General features: G+C 41.9%; 1 protein-coding gene across 8 annotated transcripts in view; it reads right to left on the bottom strand.

The window, feature by feature from the left end:
* CCSER1 (coiled-coil serine rich protein 1) overlaps positions 1-18,241 on the bottom strand; it is a 1,029,451-nt gene extending 1,011,210 nt beyond the window's left edge. For all 8 annotated transcript variants that reach the window (XM_067557175.1, XM_067557176.1, XM_067557179.1 and 5 more), the window contains exon 1: positions 18,129-18,241. The gene's annotated coding sequence lies outside the window, so the exon portion shown is untranslated. The remainder of the gene's footprint in view (positions 1-18,128) is intronic.
* Between the last annotated feature and the right edge of the window lie 786 nt (positions 18,242-19,027).

The raw sequence follows: 19,027 nt of genomic DNA, 5'->3' as shown, positions 1-19,027 counted from the left end.
TATGGTATAAAATCAAATCACATACACACACAAAACTTCTATTAAAAATATTAAGCCTGGGCAAAACACAATGAAAGCCAGAAGTTAGTAGTTAGCTGAGAAACATACCAAATGTCCTTCACCAACTTGGCACAGTGAAACACTACTTTGACCATCTTAATACACCTGTTGTGCTGAAGTAGTGACCAACATGATTCAATTATTCAATTCAATATGATTCAATTAACTATGAACTTCATCATTTTTTAAACTGATGTTCTTTTTCATAATTTTGACATAAGTTTCTTTGGGGATATTTTGTTTTTAAGAAAAGCAGATATCAGACACTAATGATAAATCCTAATATCCTAGGAATATTGTATTGTTATAGCTAATCACAAAGGCAGTCCTATTAAATTAGAGTCATTCCCCTGGAGACCAGGTTAACTGAGGTGGAAGTCAGGATAAAGCCCTCTCTCCCTTTCCAGAGCGCAAATTTGTTGTTCAGATTCAAATTTAGGTAGAGTATGAGGAAATACCAAACCAGGATCATGCTCCTAACAGATTCTATCAATTTAAGATGCTGATCCAGTCATAAAGGAAAATTATAGGACACTATAATTGGTATGCTTAATGACCGCCATATGGTAGATACAGTGAGCCAATGTACAGTTATACTGAAAGATGTGAATGCCTACTATCAGGCAGTTCTTTGCTCTAAAGACAATCATAGACCCATTTAAAAGTGAAGGGTGTGATAAACATCCTTCATTCAGGCTATTATGGAATCACACTTAAATGCCCCTTGATGCAGAGACAGCTGGAAACAACAGGAAGCCCAGCCCAAGGCACTAAGCCACATGGCAGAACCTAAGAGTTAAGCCTTGTGATCTAGATTCATAGAGTTAAAAGCCAGAAGGGACCACTGTGATCATCTAGTCTGACCTCCTGTATAACACAAGCCATAGAGCTTTCCCCAAAATAATTCCTTTTGAACTAGAGCATATCTGAGGGATTTCCCTGGGTCTGATAGCAAACAGAGGGGTTAGGGGATTGATTGGTTGCCACTGAGTGTGAGAGAGACAAAGTGCTCAATACTACAACAATCAAGTGCAGCATAAGGCCCTCTATACTACACTATACTAGCGAGAAAAGCAGTGGCGAGCATGGTCCTGAGAGGAAGTTGAGAGACAGATTTGGGGGAAGGAGGCACAGTACTCGCTGCAAAGTCAGACTTGGATTTTGGGGCAAGGAAACTGCCTGCTGCTGTTTGTTCTTGCTTTGTTCAGGAAACAGGGTTTTGTGTACATTTCTTTGTAAATAAAGAGGATGGCACCGAATAAAAATGTGACTCGCCTCATCATTTTTTTCTGATGGAAATAACACAAATTTCCAGTTATGGCCTAGCCACTGAGATCAAAGGGGCAACAGTGTACTGGTAGAAAGGGTAAGCACATACAGATATATATTTCAGGTCAACTTGGATCAGAAACATGGGCTTTTAGAAAACAACCTTGTACAAAGTTTGAGACAGACAGAAGTCTGGCCATGATTTTTTTTAAATGCAACAATAACCGTTTTAATTAACAAATCAACATTCCCCTGCTGACTTTGAGATCAGGACACTGCAAGATTGTTCTCATTCATGAGAATATAAAGATGAAATTGAGTAGCTTATTTTCACATTCAAAGTTGCGAGAAATAGAGAAAATACCCAGCATAAATAATGAAAAGTAAATTAATTTTTTAAAATTATTTTAGAGCTAATAACAAATTTTGAGTTAGAACATTTTTTAAAATAATGTAGCATTAACTTGACAACAACTCTTCAATAGTTTGGCTTTTCCACAATATGCAAAGTTAACACCCCATAGAAAGGTTACACCACTGCCATGTTTTTGTTGTTGTGGTTAATTAGAGAAAAGCAAGCGTATTTGCAGAGCCAATTATCAAATCTGATTTTTGTTGCTGTTTTGAGTATCCTCAAATAAGCAACTGAACTGACTTTTAGAATAAAATAAATCAAAGTGTTAATCTTTGCCCTATGAATAATTCTGTTATTCGTAGCTTTTAAGGGATCATTATGATCATCAAGTCTGACCTTCATAACACAGGCCATAGAACTTCACCAAGGGATTCCTGCTTAAGCCATTTAGAAAAATAACCAGTCTTTATTTAAAGACTTCAAGGGATGGAGAATCCACCAAAAACTTAAGTAAGTTGTTTCAATGGTTAATTAACCTCACTGTTAAAAAAATACATTTTATTTCTAGTCTGAATTTCTCTACCCTGAGCTTTTGGATATTGGATCTTCATCTGCCTTCATCTTCTAAAATTAAAGCCCTCCGCTACCAGAAAGATCTTCCCCATTTACGTACTTATAAAGTTCTCTCTTAACCTTCTCTTTCATAAGCTAAAGAGATCTTCTTTAGTCTCTTACAATAAAGGCAGCCTTTCCAGACCTCAAAACATGAGGAGTCAAATGTTAATCTGGAGGCATGCTATGTGTCAAGAGTTAGCTGAATGAATTCAGCTACTAAAGTGTTCTGCAAGGACATGGTTGTGGCTGTTCAATGTCTGACAGACAAGATTTCCCTTGTTTCTCCACAGGGAACAGTGGGTCCTCACAAATTTGATCCCCCCCCCCCCTTAAATCGGCAGGGTTTCCTTAACTCCATTTTCCTGTACTTTATGCATTGCAAGATGTAAACACTAACCAGACAGGACCAGATTCTTAGCTGGTGAAATCTTGCCTAGCTCTCTTGATTTCCACAAGTTTGAAACCAGTTGCACCAGTTTATGATCTATCCCATAAAAGTATCATTACAATAATGGTGAAAGAGAATAGTAATATCAAAAGCAAGATCTCAATCAAATATGTGACAACAGTACAGAAGCAAGAAGTAAACAGTAGTTTAATTACTAATAGACTATCAAAATTTTAAATTAAGTTTTACTGTGAGCACACCCATGTCAATGCCATTATTCTCCAGAGTGACAATATCATAGGGTACAGCAGTATGTAGAGAGTCTAGTAAGCATCAGGGTCCTGTTGCAGTAGGCAAAGTACAAATGCATACAAGACATTATATGAAATTCTGGTTCCATCTAAGTCTGTGGGAGTTCTTCCATTGACTTCAGCAAAGCCTAGATTTCTTCCATAGTTCTTTACCGGGAAGATCTCACAACCTATGTACTAAAAACACTCCTGGAGATCAGGACTGACAGACCAATATTTTCAAACTTGAGCACCTATAGCTAGGCACTTTTAATCTAATTTTAGTCGCCTAAGTAAGTGATATGATTTTCAGAGGTGCTGGGCACCCACCTACAGCTTGCATTGAAATCAATAGAGACTGCAGCACCTCTGAAAAAAGTCAGGCCACTTTAGGCACCGAAGTTTAAAAATGTCAGCCTTGGGTCTTGGCCATCAAAGCCAGCTATCTATTAGACACATGAAACCACAACACATTTGGGCATAGTTATTCAAGATAATGGTAGTAATTACTGAAGAGAGGACCAGGACTGGGGTAGCACAAACTATTTTGAAGGTTAAGACTGAAAATTACTGGAAGAAGTTGCTAAAAATCTTACATAATACCTATCCACAATATGCCTAGTTCTCATTAACATTATCAGTTCTTATCTTTCATAAATAACAATCAATTTGAAGCTACTACAGAAGGATTTTTGCCACTGCCAGTAAATACAAGACAATATTACACATGCAAATCAACTGGCAAACTTTATGTTTTCTTACATTTTTATATTACAAATATTCTAGAAAATGTATCATTTAAAAGGGTACAAGACCAGTAGGCGATAAGTGTAACACCCTTAAGACTCCGCATGCTTGGAAAGGTTTTCCTATTTAAAATGGTTTCTTAGCATATCTTTCTATAAATCCTTCCTTCTACTATCAGATCACCACACATATTCAGTTTTGTTTGCACACAATTCAAGTGCATTCATGCTTTTCCTCCCCACTCTTACCCTATAAGATTTTAGTGGAAAGGATTTAATGGTGTCCTTTAAAATCTTTCAGATACCCATACCTACTTAAGCACAACTTTGGCAGGTCTTACTGGCAATGACTGTATTAATGTAATAAATTAATACTTTATTTAAAAGCCATATTTTGTGACAGGAGTCTGTATGATCAATAAACCACTGTTATGAATAGAATCCAATGATCCACAAGAACTGCAAAAACTGCATTTGAGAACTAGATGTAATATTCTTCTAAGCATTTAAATCTAGAGGTTGATTCCAAGGCTGTGTATCTATAGGTTTTTCCCTTGATCTCTGTCACTTGACTGTGCTACGCTTTCTAGGGAAAAATGCTGAAACGACAGTAAAGGCCTGAATTACTTATGGATTTAGAGAGAGATTAACCCAGCTTTTCAATAATGATAGTAGTTTTTGAAAAGCCCATGGAGGTCATTACTGGTTTTAATGACATATTGTTTATTACATTCAGGACACTGACAAAGAGTGATTTAGCTGAATAAGGTACTTCTGCATGTAAAAGCTGTTGTGAATTGTAAGCCATACTTGGCTCTTCAAAAGAAACAAAATCCCCCCATTTCCCAAGTGATCACAAGCAATGCATCCCTTTCAGTTATACTACGAAGGATTTATAACAAGCTCAGACACCAAAAGCTAGGTAAGCAGTGACTGCAAAGCTGCTGTATCAGTGGAAATGTAAACCAAACCCCAGCCTGCAGTTTCTACTATTTTCAATAGGGACTTGGTATGTGAAAACACTATGGCATCAGGTAAGGACAGAATGACATTAAATAACACTGTCCACAAGGGTGAAATGATTTTAATGGAATCTCTTTGGACAGGAAGGAAGCCAGGAAGGCAAGCAGGGTAGCATTATCTGGGCAGAGAGCTTGGACCCTGTGGACAGAAGGATGCTAAGAAGCCATTGCCTGCATGGCATATGTTTAGCAGCTGCAGCTGTTCTGGGTGACTGAGGCACAGGAGCTCCAGATATGTGCATACTGCCCACCAAAGAGGGAAGAAAGAGGCAGAGAAGGAAATACAGAGTGAGGATGAAAATAAAAGGTTGCAACACATTGGGAGCATGGCACATCATTGATCTGAGCTTGTGATGCATCGTTTTAGTGGTATATTGAGAGTGAAGGGTGAGAACATAGGGAGGGGAGACAGAGTTTTCAGGTCCACTGGCTGAACATCCCTAGGTAGCTTTCTTTCCATTTGTAACCAGATGTAGCTAGGAAGGTCATCACAATGCAGTATACAGTCTTGGGATTATAGAGTTTCTCTTTCTGTTCCTGAACAAATTACCACCGCCAGTAGTGAGAAACGCCTTTCACTCTCAGCCAGGAGACTATATCTATTTCTACTGGGCAAGCACCTTGTCTATGTTGGATCAGGCCAGATAAAAGGTACCCAGAAGAAAGAACTTCCTGGGCAAAGAGACCAGTGTGACCAGATCACACCTGTGTACCATGTAACTCCACTGCTCCCCAACTGACTCTGAAACAGTGTGTTGGGCAAAAAAATGTCATCTTTTGCAAAGGCCTTCCCACAATGATATGGCAGCTGATGACCTGGCACTCATTATAATAGCAAATAAATAATTAATATTAATTAAATTACACCTGTTAACTAATGGAAGCAATCCAGTCAGCAGACAGAAAAATCTATTACACAATGTATTGGATAAAACCACATATGGCACAGTGCTGGTACTTAAACACCACGGAGACTGGTGACTTACTGGTGCTTAGATTATTGCAGAGCACCTGCTCTGCTATAGTTTAAGACCAGGTTTCTGTTTAAAGGTTGACTCTTCTAAGTGCTCTAAAATCCTCATAGTTAATCGGATTCCCTTGAAATTGGGTATGCAGCATTGGGGCACAGGGTTCGGTTACTGATCCAAATTTGGGGTCATTGGGATACAGAGATACAGCCCCCTCAGAAACAGCTTTTCTTAAAGTTGATATGTTTTGGCAACAATTCTGTGCATGGAGATCAAACTGGGGCTGAGATAATCATACCAGGATATCAAATGCCTGAGAGTCACCCCACCAGAGTGCATGACACCACTAGTCCTCTGGAGGAAATTAAATTATGTGATTACCCCAAAAAGTTGGTTCTCCAATTGGACATGTCCCAGTTCTAAGGCTCATACGCCAAACAGATGATATTGCGCATGTGGAGAACGAGAGAAGCTAAGGGGTTGAAAGTTTGCTATGAATCACTCATCCTGAACAGTTTGTGGGGAATGTTGTGGCCATCAAACCTGAGCATCACCCAGGCCCTGTGAGTTCCAACCCAACCCTAGGCAGAAGTCTCAAATAACAGGAGGCATCTTATTAAAATCTGGCCAAAGTTGTTTATGTTTTTTTAATTATTATGTTGGGAAAATGTAATCTGAGAACTGCAGAATACTCAGAAAGCACTGAAACTATTTTGGAAAAGACAACGAATTACCCAGGCAAATGCTCGCTGATATATGAGGGTGACTAGTGTGGCAAGAGTATGTAGGAATAGGGGAGAAGTGTTTATGGTGCAGCAAAATGAGGGGTGATTATGGGGAAGGAAATAAAGGGGATGGGTGAGTAAGAGGGGTTGGAGGGTGTGCTGATGGGGGCTAGATGGAGTGGAAAGGGATGAGACATTAGGAATGAATAGGGCAGGATCACGTGTCTGTTCCACATTTCCTTCCCGTGTGTGCACTGGGATTGGGGAGCTCCCAGCTCCTGTAGGGCAATCTGACCTCCCTCCTCACTTGTGCCTTTCTCATATGAGCCAGGATATAAAGGACTTTCCCTTTCAGAGGTGTGAGCCTCTCCCCCTGCCCCCAGGCATGTGGCAGGATCTGGGGACTCTTGCCCATCTATGGGGGTCTGTCCCCCCATCCCTGACTCCCTTCATGTGAGCTGAGAGGCCCTGGCCCTCTGTGGAGAGCTGACCCCTCCTTTCCTGATCAAAGGCAAGAGTTGTATATGTACCTTCTGCATTGTTTGAATCTGCATTGTTTGAATACAGAATTGTGAAGGGTTAGTCAATAGCAGAACACTGGATTTTTCTTGCTCTGTGAAGCTAATGAAGGATAGGGGAAAGTATAGCATTACGTAGTATCCTATGTGCAAGTGTAAAGGGGTTGCGAAAGACTGTGAAGTGGATGTTAAATTTTACAAGTGTGATATTCTGTTGGGGAGAGCGGGCTTAGTGTTTAAGCACAGGTTGTGAGCATTACGGTGAGAAAACATAGTGTGCTTTGGCATTAAGGTGAAAAGGCAGAGTTATGGGTGCTTTGGGGCATTGCTCCAAGTGGGAAGGGTTATGGTAATGTAGATGTTTACCTTAATTCTCTATTTCCTGGTTTTCAGAAGTATAGGTTCTGCAGACATTCTGAAAGGGCGTAAACATTCTGAACATTCTGAATGGGCGTAAACAAGCAACCTGAACTTTGTTTTAACAATTTTTTTTGCCATTTAATAAATAGATGCAAGCTGTGATCCTGCAGTCACACTTACTTCATTAGGAGTGTTCAATGAGTAAGGACTGCAGGACTGGGCCAAAAGATTATAACAGCTTCTGACTTGGGAAATCCAGAAAACAGCTGAGCAGAGTATTCTGCTTAATGTACTTGCATACGTAGAGATTAACCCCTGGGAAATAAAAATAATACATTCAAGGATTCTTTCCCCCTCTAATCCCTGTAATTGTTACCATTGTCATAGACTCATTAAATCCCTCTGGTAAAGCACTAAACAATTACAGGTTTGATGTGTTTGGGGATAATAAAATGTCCCTTTAAGCACAAACTTTCCTGCATAAAAATAGTTTATTACTGGTAAAGAACAAAAATATGAGACATGCGCACGCACGCGCGCGCACACACACACACACACACATTAATAGTTCCACCGTGCAATAGAAACAACTCAAATTGACATACAACACATCTACAATATGATGAGAGTACAAACCAGAAAAAAACAAAACAAGAATTCTAGTTTTAAAGGGATGCACCGCCCCTGAAACACTATGTTCAACTTAACAATGTAGTTTATTTTTATTCCAATATGCAGGTGCATTTTTTTGCACTCAAGCATGGCAAGTGCTTTCACAAGAATGCAGTAATACATACTTGTCTGTTAGGGTAGGATCAAGCCCATTTCCTGTAAAAACATGCCCCTTGAATAGTGCACTATACAATATTCTGCCCAACTGGTGCTGAAAACAAGCAATCACATAAGGACACATTCTGCGATCATGCTGAACACAGATAAATATTCCTTTTTTTCACCCTCTAGGGAAAATATTACCTCATCATCAGACGCAAGCTTCCTACAGACCAGGACACACCAACTCACCAGACCCTGCCAGAACCACAGATTTTGCAAAACCTGCAAAAATATCTCCACTGCTACAATGATCAACACCTTTCCCAACACACCTTTCAAGATCCCTGGGTCCTACACATGCCTACAACATGTGGTGTGCCTCATCCAGTGCACTAAGTACCCGAGTAACAACTATGTGGGTGAAACCAGACAATAACTACGAGAGAACTTGCTTCAATACAGAAATAAAACCCCTTCCAACTGCACACCTCCATCTGCCACGCCAGACTGGAACTTGTATTGAATATCAAACAATTACATTCCATACTTGATGAGGACCACATCCTGAAAGAAATGCCCTCGACCCTTCCAGAACAACAAATGCAAAATCTGTAGACATATCTCCATTGCATCGATGATCAACATGACTCAGAAGCGTCACTCTCTTACCTGGAGTTCAATTGGGCATTGTTAGGAACCTTGCCGCTAACGTTCTGCACTTTAGCCAGCCAGCTATCCCTGCTATCCAACCTGCTGCGTTTTCCGATCAGGGGAACTTAAACATGACTCCAAAGGAAAAAAATGGATTTGTACCCTCTTCTTGATGTACCAATGACAAAGGTACTTTACAAAGATTATGGTCTGTCCCCCTGCCTTTTTTTTAAATTTTCAACAATGAAGATCAGATCTGGTCTTTCTGGTTTTGCTGGTGGAGGTCTAAACTAACAGACCACTTTGTTCCCAGCCCTTTATTAAAAAGGGCAGAGATATTGAATCTTTACCAAAAACAGCCTTTCTTCAAAGTGTTCCTCTGAGGGACCTGAGTTAAATAAGCATAAAAAAACAAAGCCAAATCCTCAGCTGATGTAAACTGGAACCACATGGGCTTCAATGGAGCTATGTCAATTTACACCAGCTGAGGATCTGGCCTAAAAACCTGAAAAAAGATTACTTTCTTTCTCAACCAGAGTTCACTCATTGGGTATTTCAGATATAAACCTGCTACTTCTCCAGACATCCAGAGACTCTACCCTATGGTTTCCATTAGACCTGAATATCTCATGTAAAAACCAACCAGGAAAACAAGCAAAACAGACAAACAAACAAAATTCAAAAAACACTTTAAGAAATCCTCAGCAATTTAAATCACTCTAATGTGATTGGGAGGGGGGAAGAACTGGTATTGGTTTCCAACCAGGAAATCTTCCTTGGACTGACTTGCTTTTTTGAGAAATCATAATGGGGCAGGCTCACAGATAATACTGAATTAGAGGGTAAAATCATGGTCCCATTCAAGTCAATGGAAGTCTTGCCAATGACTTCAGTGGAGCCAAGATTTCATCTAAAGCTTATAGCAAACCTCATTTATCCTCAGTTCTAGTCCTTTAGTCTCCAGCCCATGGGCATGATTTTGCACTGCCTTGCACCTTCATGCAAAGCGAGTACAAAATTGGTATAAACCACCAGCAAATTTGGATAACTGTTTGACACAGACTATGTGCACTCTGCACATTTATAAATTATTTCCCAAGGTGAAGGGCAGTGGAGAATCAGCCCTGATTTAAGAAAATAAATCACTTTTACTTCTTACAAAGGAGCACAGCCTGCCACCACCTTTCCCCAGTTGAAATGATGTACAATATCAATTTTAAAATTTGAGCAAGAACAGTTATATTGTAAAATGTCAGAGTTTCTACAGTATTATTGCACATGTAAGATTGTCCAGAACTCTTGCTCCTTTAGATACATCATGAACACTTAGAATAAAAAGTGCACAGAACAATTAACTAGGTTCCTTAATATTTTGACTCTTGAAGACTTAGACATGTGCCTCCACATATCAAAATCTTCTCCAATAATGAGGCATTCATGCAAAAAGAAATGTTGTTGTTGCCATACCCTTCACCCTCAATATCTGCACTGAAATTTTAGGTGTGCAGTGTGGTGGTGATTTATGAATACTACATTTCCTTTTGGATGTTACACTTTGGCAGCATTAATCAAAAATATAAATTGACTTTTTTTTTCTTTTTTTGCTATGTAAGGTTAGTTTAATTCCTCAAGCACACATGTTGCAAAAATCTTGGAAATCAGTCTCTGAACTGGAACTTTTGAAACATAGCTACTCATACAGGGCCTAAAAGTGTACCCTGCACCAGGCAAGAGTACGTGCTTGTGATGCACCTGCTTCACTCCTCCACTTTTATGAAAGTATTCAAAGATGGTGCTGCTAACCTATCTGTTTCCACATCCATCCGACCCACCCTGCTGCACAAATGAGACTCAATGACTCCACCAGGCAAGACTTCACTGCAGTGCAGAGAGACTCCACAACCCTGATGCTGCTGTGCCAAAGATTTTCTGCACTCACAGTTGAGGGCAGCATTTGCTACACAATTAATCTCAATCCATCTGTGGATCCCAGAAAATTAATACTGGCTTGTAGACTACTGTGTTTAAGTGAAAAAGAGACAAAGCCATTTCATTTTCTCCATGGCTCTTTCTATCTGCCAATGCCCTCCACTATCAGCATCAATAGCACACCCTGAATACACTATCAAAATGGCTTCTTAATCTCAGTTTACCTGGCATTTCTGAACACCTTAAATACAATTAGTGTGCTACCATGTGTACATTTCCAGTATCTACCTTACTTAAAGCCTTCATATTGTCCCACATGATTTGGGGATAAATTGCCTCAATACATATTATTATCCTTGAACACACTAAGGACACATGAATGGTAGTGACTGACCAATAAAATGGCATCCTGGGGATGGAAGACTGACAATATCAGCATGACACTTCCATTGTATACATGACACACCAGGTTCAGTTCATCATCAAGAATTCACCTAGCATTTTACACAAAAGAACCTTCCTCTCTTTTTACAGTTAAGTTACAATGAAACCCGTTAATAATGGCCACCAAAGGGATTGCTATTGCTGTTCTAGCTTGAACAGGTGGCTGCATAACATAGTGTGATCAACAGAGAAAGCATTCTGTTTTTGTAGAGATGAGACTTTAGTGGCCATTAGGACTGAACTGTTACAAGGTGACATTAGCACAGGTAGGTGTCACTATATAAGACTTTCTGTGTCAAATTTAAATATGGTTTAAACTGCACTCCAGGAGCTAGGAGCAGGAAAGATGTTGCATTGATGCAATCACACATTCACCCAAATCTTAATCTCACGCTTAACTTACGCTAGCTGACGGAGTAAGGTACATCAAATAACATCCAATGTTTTCTAATTAAAGAAGGTCGGAAATATCACAACAATACGGCAGATTGAAACCAAGAGGGGGTCCCGTGGCTGGAAGAGGTACCATGGGAAAAGACACAGGGATGAGAATGGGAGAAGGACACAAGAAGAACATCAAGGCTGGAGCTGTAGTGAAGTGATAAGTTCCTATCTCTCATCATTAGAAGGCCTGATTTTGCTCCAGTTCCAGTCAACAGACATTTTGTAATTTATGTCACCGTGAACAGACCCAGGCCAGAGGGACTGAGGTTAAAGTATTTTATACTGCAGGGTATAGCACTGCCATTCTACTCTCTGAAACTATGCACACATATGCAGAGAACCAATAGAATGCTGACAGAATTAAAAGACAGCACTACAAAATCCAGTGTGTAGGTGCAAAGGACTGTTTTTAAACACTTATAATTTGACTAATCACATCCAGTTTTCAACAGGCCACTAAAAGGTTCCCTTGGGATACAGGAACAACCTCTCTGCTAGATTTCAAGTTTCTATTATTGATATGCTGGAGCTTTATAACATTAAGTAATAATTAAAATAATAATAATAATACTGGACAATTTTTCCCCCTCCACTTTCTTCATTCGAAAAAGGGACAGAGATGTTTTGGCTCAAACGTTCCCAAAAAAATCTCTCTTGTGAACTGAGAAAAAAACTGCCAAAATTTTAGCCAGAAAGCTGAAAGACTGACAAAGTGATAATCAACTGGAAATTATCTTTCACAGAAGAAATACTGTGCACCCTTAGCCCTCAGTCCTGCAATGGGATTTGGAACAGCCTCCCCCGCCCAGCAAAACAAAACTCCCATGAAATCATAATGCAGAAGGAAGGCTGGTCCAATCGTTAAGGCATTAGTCTTGGACACTAGATACCTGGGTTTAATTCCTTGCTCTACCACAGGCATTCCATAGGACATTGGACAATTGAATTGATATCTCTTTGCCTCAGTTCCTCATTTGTGAAATGGGGATAAAAGTACTTTCCTACCCTACAGGGGCATTGTGAAGATAAATCTATTAAAGATTGTGAAGTTCTCAGATACTGGCATAATGGGGGCCATGTATGTACCTTAGATAGATAATTTGGTATATTCAGATATGAAGCCCCTTTCAATAAAGCATGCAGGATATGCTATTGATGCTGGAGTTTTCCCTATTGGTGTTACTACTTTCCCATCCATAATATTGTGAATCTGACCTGAATGCAGAAATGTTTAAAAATAAAAGTACAAAATTCTGAAGATATATTTTGCAGTACATTTACATACATGTTTATAATCAAACTGTATTGTATATGTGCTTCAGCATATATCATATAGTGTTCTCAAAATATAATCATGTAGTGTATTCAGTTTCTCCATCTGAATTAAATTTTTGTAGACTCATGAAATACACACAGCACAGATTTTATTGTAGATATTTTTGCAATCCTCTACCCCCCCCCCCCTTTTTTTTTTTAAATTCGGGATTTCCTTCCATTTATTATGTTGCCTTCCTAACTCTCTGCTAGTCCTATTTTTCATAGCATAAACTCAAATTTTATTACAAAATAACTATCATATATAGGACAGATCATGGTGCTGATAAAGGCAATGGCCTTCTTTATAAAGCATAAGAATTTTGTTACTGTCCAATAGGGAAATCAAACTATAGTGTCATAGTGTATGGGAGTGTATATTATCTAAATGATATATTCTGACATGCAGCAAGAGAAAGCCAGCAGAAAAGCAATACATAAAAATACCGATAAATTTAACTAGTGAATAATTATGCTGGTATTTATTCAATTGCATGTATATTATACAGACATAACATTATCCCAGAGTTATAGGTCTTCCTTGCTGAGGCATACAGATATACATGAAATGATACAAGTGCAAATCACACTATGGATACTATTTTTAAGTGCTCATAAATGTATTTTACAAGTCATGTCCCAAAACCAACAGGCTGAAATAGCTAAAAAACACTACAAAAGTCAAGCTTATTAATATAGCATCTTAGCTTTAAGCCATATCCCACAATAAAGAGAAGATAAATACAAAAATTAATACATAAATTTTAATGTTAAAATCAACACTACAAAAAGCATATTTTAAAAGGAAGCAAATGAAGCACATTTTACTACCATTGTAGAAAACTGCCAAATGAATCAAATAAAGGAAGTGGACCTGATGACAACAAAAGATTATGCCTCAGGATACAAACCTGGGCCTTGATACTGTGAAGACTTATGCACATGCTTAACTTTTATGCTCTGTGAAGGGATCTTTGACTTCAATAGAACTATTTATAGGGTGAAATCCTGGTCCCATTCAACTCAATGGGAGTTTTGCAACTTAAGTTTAAGCACTGTATTGTCTCTCCATGTGTGTGTATTCAGATATATTTTTTAACATCTACAGGTAAGTATATTTTAACAAAATATTTTTCTCTGAAACATATGTGCCATTCAGAGCCTGCACCTGAATTACCTTACAGAGGTGCTTATTTATTTACTGCAATTTATAAAACATAAAAAGGATCCATCTACTGCTCTGTGTGATTCTCATCCTGCAACTGACTCCACGCAGCCAGGCGGCTCCACCCATGCAAAGCTCCATTCCCTTCAACAGACTCCATACATGTGTAGGGATTTTCTCACATGGAGAGAATTGCAGTATTGGATCCTGTTTGCAGTAAACAATCTGCAAAACAAACCAACCAACCGGGAAAAAAAACCAAACAAACAAACCACAATGTTTTCACAATCAAGTCAGTTCTGAAGCCTGAACTCAGGCAAAATCCCCACTGAAGCCCATGGAAAGTTCACCTAAGTGTGGACTACATAAGAACTTCTGGAATGAGTCCTACAGAATTTACACCAAGCACTTTCCATGTCAGAGTTTTGAGTGGGGATAATAAAATGCTTGTGCAAAAAAGATTTCAAACACAATTACAAGATTTAAAAGAACTACCATAGCAAGAGAAACAAAAATATACGTTACTTAAAAACAGCACCTTCCCCTTACATACTCCCTCTTCAGTCTCAACGCACAACGTAAATATTATTTTTACAAATGCATAAATTGAGTCTCAGAAAAGCGAGGTGACTTGCACAATAGAGCCAGAGCCAGAAACAGAACTCTAAGTTATCAATCCCCAATTCCTTTTCCCTTGTAGTGGGGAACAAGGACATAGAATATTCTGCTGTGGATACATATCACTTCACACAAAGAATGCCAGAGGAGATTGAACCACCAGGTTTCTATCCTTGCTTGTCCACCACACTACTATGAACGTTGGGTGAAATTCACCCCTGCTGAACAAAGCCTTATGCAGGGCATTAAGGAAGATTTGAGGAGGAGGAAATTAACCCCAAACCTGTAGGCAAGCCTTGGCTTGTAGTGCAGTCCCCCCTCATTTTCTACTGTAATCTATAGGCTGGAATATCAGATGTTTCTACTCCACATCCCCTCTGCTGGATATTAAGGACCAGCCAATGAGGTCAAAGACTATCTCTGCCCATCCTGTGGGCCCAATACTCATGCCGATTTCCCACTGATTTAAAGGTAATGGTACCCAAGTAATACTGCAGAACTGGTCACAAATACAAGGCAAGGACCCAGTCCTACTGCCATTGAAACCAGTGAGGATTTCCCAAATTCCTACTGGTTTCAGTGGGAACAGGAGCAGGTTCCAATAACAGAGCATCCAAGTAATTATTTCCAACTTCTCCCTTGTAAATCTGGGAGGATTATAAGACTTCCACTTTTATCACTTTCTTCCTTAAAAAACAGAATCATTATCATTTAACATCCTGACAAGCCAGAGATCAAGAATTTTTACTAAAAACGTAAGTGTAAAGAAACCACAACAAGACAACAAACTGGCACTTGCCCATTCTCCTTCCCTTTACCAACACTTGGTTGACAAGTTACACATAAGAGACTTGAACAGGCTCTTCCAGGAACAGTGTGTGCTATTTGCCTGTACTATATACCGATAGATGCAACAGTTCCAAAGATTATTCACCATGAGTGATTCCACCGAGACAAGATCTAATTCGCGGCAAGTTCCCACAAAAGTCCAGCCCATGCAGACTGTGTGGCAGATATGCTGTCTCAGTATATTCCTGAATGCCCTTACCACCTTCTCAGGCAATGCTACCTACTTTTGGAACTGTACTAGCCACCTGCAGACCCACAGCAGAGTAAGAGTTGCCACAGGCACCTTGTAGTGTCACAGCAGTCCCTCTGGGAAGACTTTCCGGTTCCTGAGTCCTTCCACTGGTGTATAACCAAAGACTGAATGAACCCTCCCTGGCATTTAGATTTCTTTTAAAAAAAAAAAAAAAGTGTGTCAGGCTACTGGCAACAGCATCTTTCAAGAACAAGAGTAAAAGCAACTCCTATCTAAGATGGTCACCTATGCAAGAGATGCATATGTATTATTATGCATTATCATCATCACTAGCATACTTCTACTACATAATTACAAATCGTGCCACTCTTTAATTTTAATTGCATTTGTGCTACAGTCAGTTTCATATACCATAAGGAGTTGTAAAGAGGATGGAAAGCTTCCAAAATGACTAGGTGCAATGTCTTTGCTGTCTAAACATTTTCAGGTCATTAATATTTCACTTTTATATAATCTTTAACTGATTTTGCAATATGTTCTTTCCCATCCTTTTAAGTACGAGCAAGAGGAACTGTTTGAAGTAGCTAGTGAACCTTCCCAGTCTCTTTCTCCTTCTGCCTCTTGAGGGTTTTAACACTTCAAGTGCAATATAAACCAGAAGGAAAATCATGTCTAGCATAGAATAAGCTCTGAGAAGAAGGGTTTTTCAAGTTTCCCTTCTAAACACATTCAGCTGTAAAAATGTCTAAAAGGAAATTTGGTGGAAAGAAGTGATTATTTTCTCCACTGCGGCTCCCATGGACAATCTGAAGGGAGGGAGAGAACTGTAAAGTGTAGATGGCTGTGGCCTCTGAGGAGCTTCACTTCTCCACAAGAAAGGAAAACCATTCTCAACTCCTCCTCACTGAGACAACTCCCAGCAACTTTCCTTTCCTCTAGGGAAAGCGGAAGAGTGTATAATCTGAGGACAGACTTTGCAGATAGGGAAAATGACTTGAGGAAAGGCAAGCATGAGATTTTCACAAGCCCCTGGCATAAATTAGAAACATCCCTATTTCTTCCACCCTGTAGGGCACTTTGTGTGTTTCAGACAGAGACAAGCAGCATCCTTCAGCTCAAGACTCAAAGGTTAGTCACCTAGAAATGCCACAAATCATCATCCACCACCTCCTCCTTCAAATCTCTCCTAAGAAATCCCTTCTTCCTGCAATCCCCAGCCGAATGAACATTTCAAAAGAGAAGACAAAATGAAGAGCCAAACTTAGGTCCTTATTCTTGTCTCATTTATACACCAGGGAGAGTCAGGAATAACTCCACTGATATCAATGGAGTTCTGTCAGCCTGAGAGGAAAAGCAGGGTCTTCTGGATTTCCCAAAGCATCTTGCCTATTCTAGGTCTGTCTTTTGGCTAGGACCCTCTTCAGGCCAGAGCCGGGCTGATCTTCGGTCTTGTGCAGCAGGGACAGGAGCACATTGTCAGCACAAAATAAACAATTCATAGCAATGTCACCCTCTTCTCAGAGTCCCATCCACAAATGCCACATGTCCTCGCTGCCCCTCTGTCTTGCGGATGGCTCGAGAAGAGAGCAGAAGCGGGGTGTTTGCAAAGGGCTGGCTGAGGCAGCAGTGGGTAAAGAAGAGGTGACATGTGGCATTGTTGGAAGGTCCATGGCTCCCACAGTTTGCAAGCTGCCTCCACTGGCTGCAGGCGTCCCGAGTCCCCTTGAAGGGCTGCAAAGCAGGCAGCTGCCTAGCTGTGAGTGAGGGCTGCCAGCACAGTCTGCCTCCTTCTCGCTCGCTGCCAACCCACAGGAGCCCTTGAACCAACACCCCACCACCACCACAAAGCGATTTGTCCTCTCCCTAATCCCAGCCGCCGCTGCCGACTTGCTGGAGCGAATCCCGGAGATCAGCGCGAACGCCCGGCGCAGGCAATGCAGATCTACTCCCTCCTCCTCCTCCTGCTGCTGCTCAGTGCAACCACGCACCGGAGCCCCGGCCGGCTCCGGCTACCCTCCTCCCCCCAGTCAGCTGGCCCTGCTGCCTGCCTATGCCTGCCCGGCCCCGGATCTACCTGCAGGAGCCGGAGCAGAGAGGAGCAACCACATCCTTGCCCCGCTTCCCTTCCTCCTGTCCTTCCCCTCCCCTTGCATGCACCCACCCCGGGGGAGGGTGGGGGGCTCTGAAGCACCCCTCTCATGCCACTCCCCCCCCAAATGCAACCGCAGCGCCCACATCGGGGGATGGGTGGAGACAGGCCCCCTCCCTCCCAAACCATCTCTTCGGAGCCCAGCAGCACCAAGGCCTGAGCTGCCCCCTCCCCCGCCCAGCACCGTGCGTGTCACCTCCCCAGTCACCTGCCGGCGCCCGGGCAAAGCGGAGCCAGCCGCAGCCGCAGAGGCAGGCGTGGGGCATGGAGGGGATGTACTACCTGGCTGGGCTGCTGCTCTCCCTGGGCTCCTCCAGCGCACTGAGCGCTTGGTTTCTGTTTGGGAGCAGGGGGGTGGCACGGCTGAGTCTCTTCCTGGCCCCCCACCTCCACCTCCTCCTCCGCTTGCTGGGTTTTTTTTTCCCCCTTTAGTCCCCCCACCCCTTGGTTCAGGGCTAATAATCCCGCTGGAGCCGGCCCGGCTCCTCTGCCACAGCCCCCGCTTCCCGGGCAGGCATGTTGTTGCCGTGTGTGGGAGCGGAGGAGGGATTGGCAGGCGGCCGGCTGAGGGCGAGGAGAAGGGGAGGGACTGGGGGAGGTGCTTCCCAGCGTGTCTGGCCCTGTGCGTTGCCGGTGCCCCCCCCCCCGGCTGCAGGCAGCTCCCCCCACCCCTCCTTCCCAGGCGTGCCGCTGCTGGGACCGCGCCGCAGCCCCTCGCTCGCTGAGCCGGGAAGGATTCAGGCAGCCTCCCCTCTCTGGGCTCGGAGGCAGGCGAGAGGGTGAAACGTTTTCCCCAGCTGAGCCTCCTTAGCCGAGAGGCGCACACACAGGGGACAGGCACCGAAGGCGGCCGGCCAGGGACTCAGCCCCACTCCAGCGTGTGGCCATTGGTCATCAGCCTGAGGAATGTCTTTTAATGCCCTGGCGTGCAGCTGATTCCACGGCCCCCACCCCCTTTTTTAGGGATCCATGGGCTTTGTTATTTATTTTTCAGTTCATCTGGCCCACCTCGCCCAGCCCAGCCCCCTGGAGCCGAATTTAAAAATACAGCCGAGTGTGGTGTTCGAAACAGGGCTCCCTCCACCAGGCGGCTGAGCCAGTTACCCTGCTGGACATGCAGAAATGACTGCTGGAGTAACTCTCCTGAAGTCAGGCCAGTTATGCTGCATTCACACTCCTCT

This window comes from Emydura macquarii, unplaced genomic scaffold, assembly GCF_026122565.2.
Source record: "Emydura macquarii macquarii isolate MOO-44397 ecotype Brisbane River unplaced genomic scaffold, CSIRO-AGI_Emac_v2 contig_1790, whole genome shotgun sequence".
In the NCBI taxonomy this organism is placed as follows: Eukaryota; Metazoa; Chordata; order Testudines; family Chelidae; genus Emydura; species Emydura macquarii.
The sequence above is the reverse complement of the archived record's forward strand: the minus strand, read 5'-3'. Positions and strand labels throughout refer to the sequence as shown.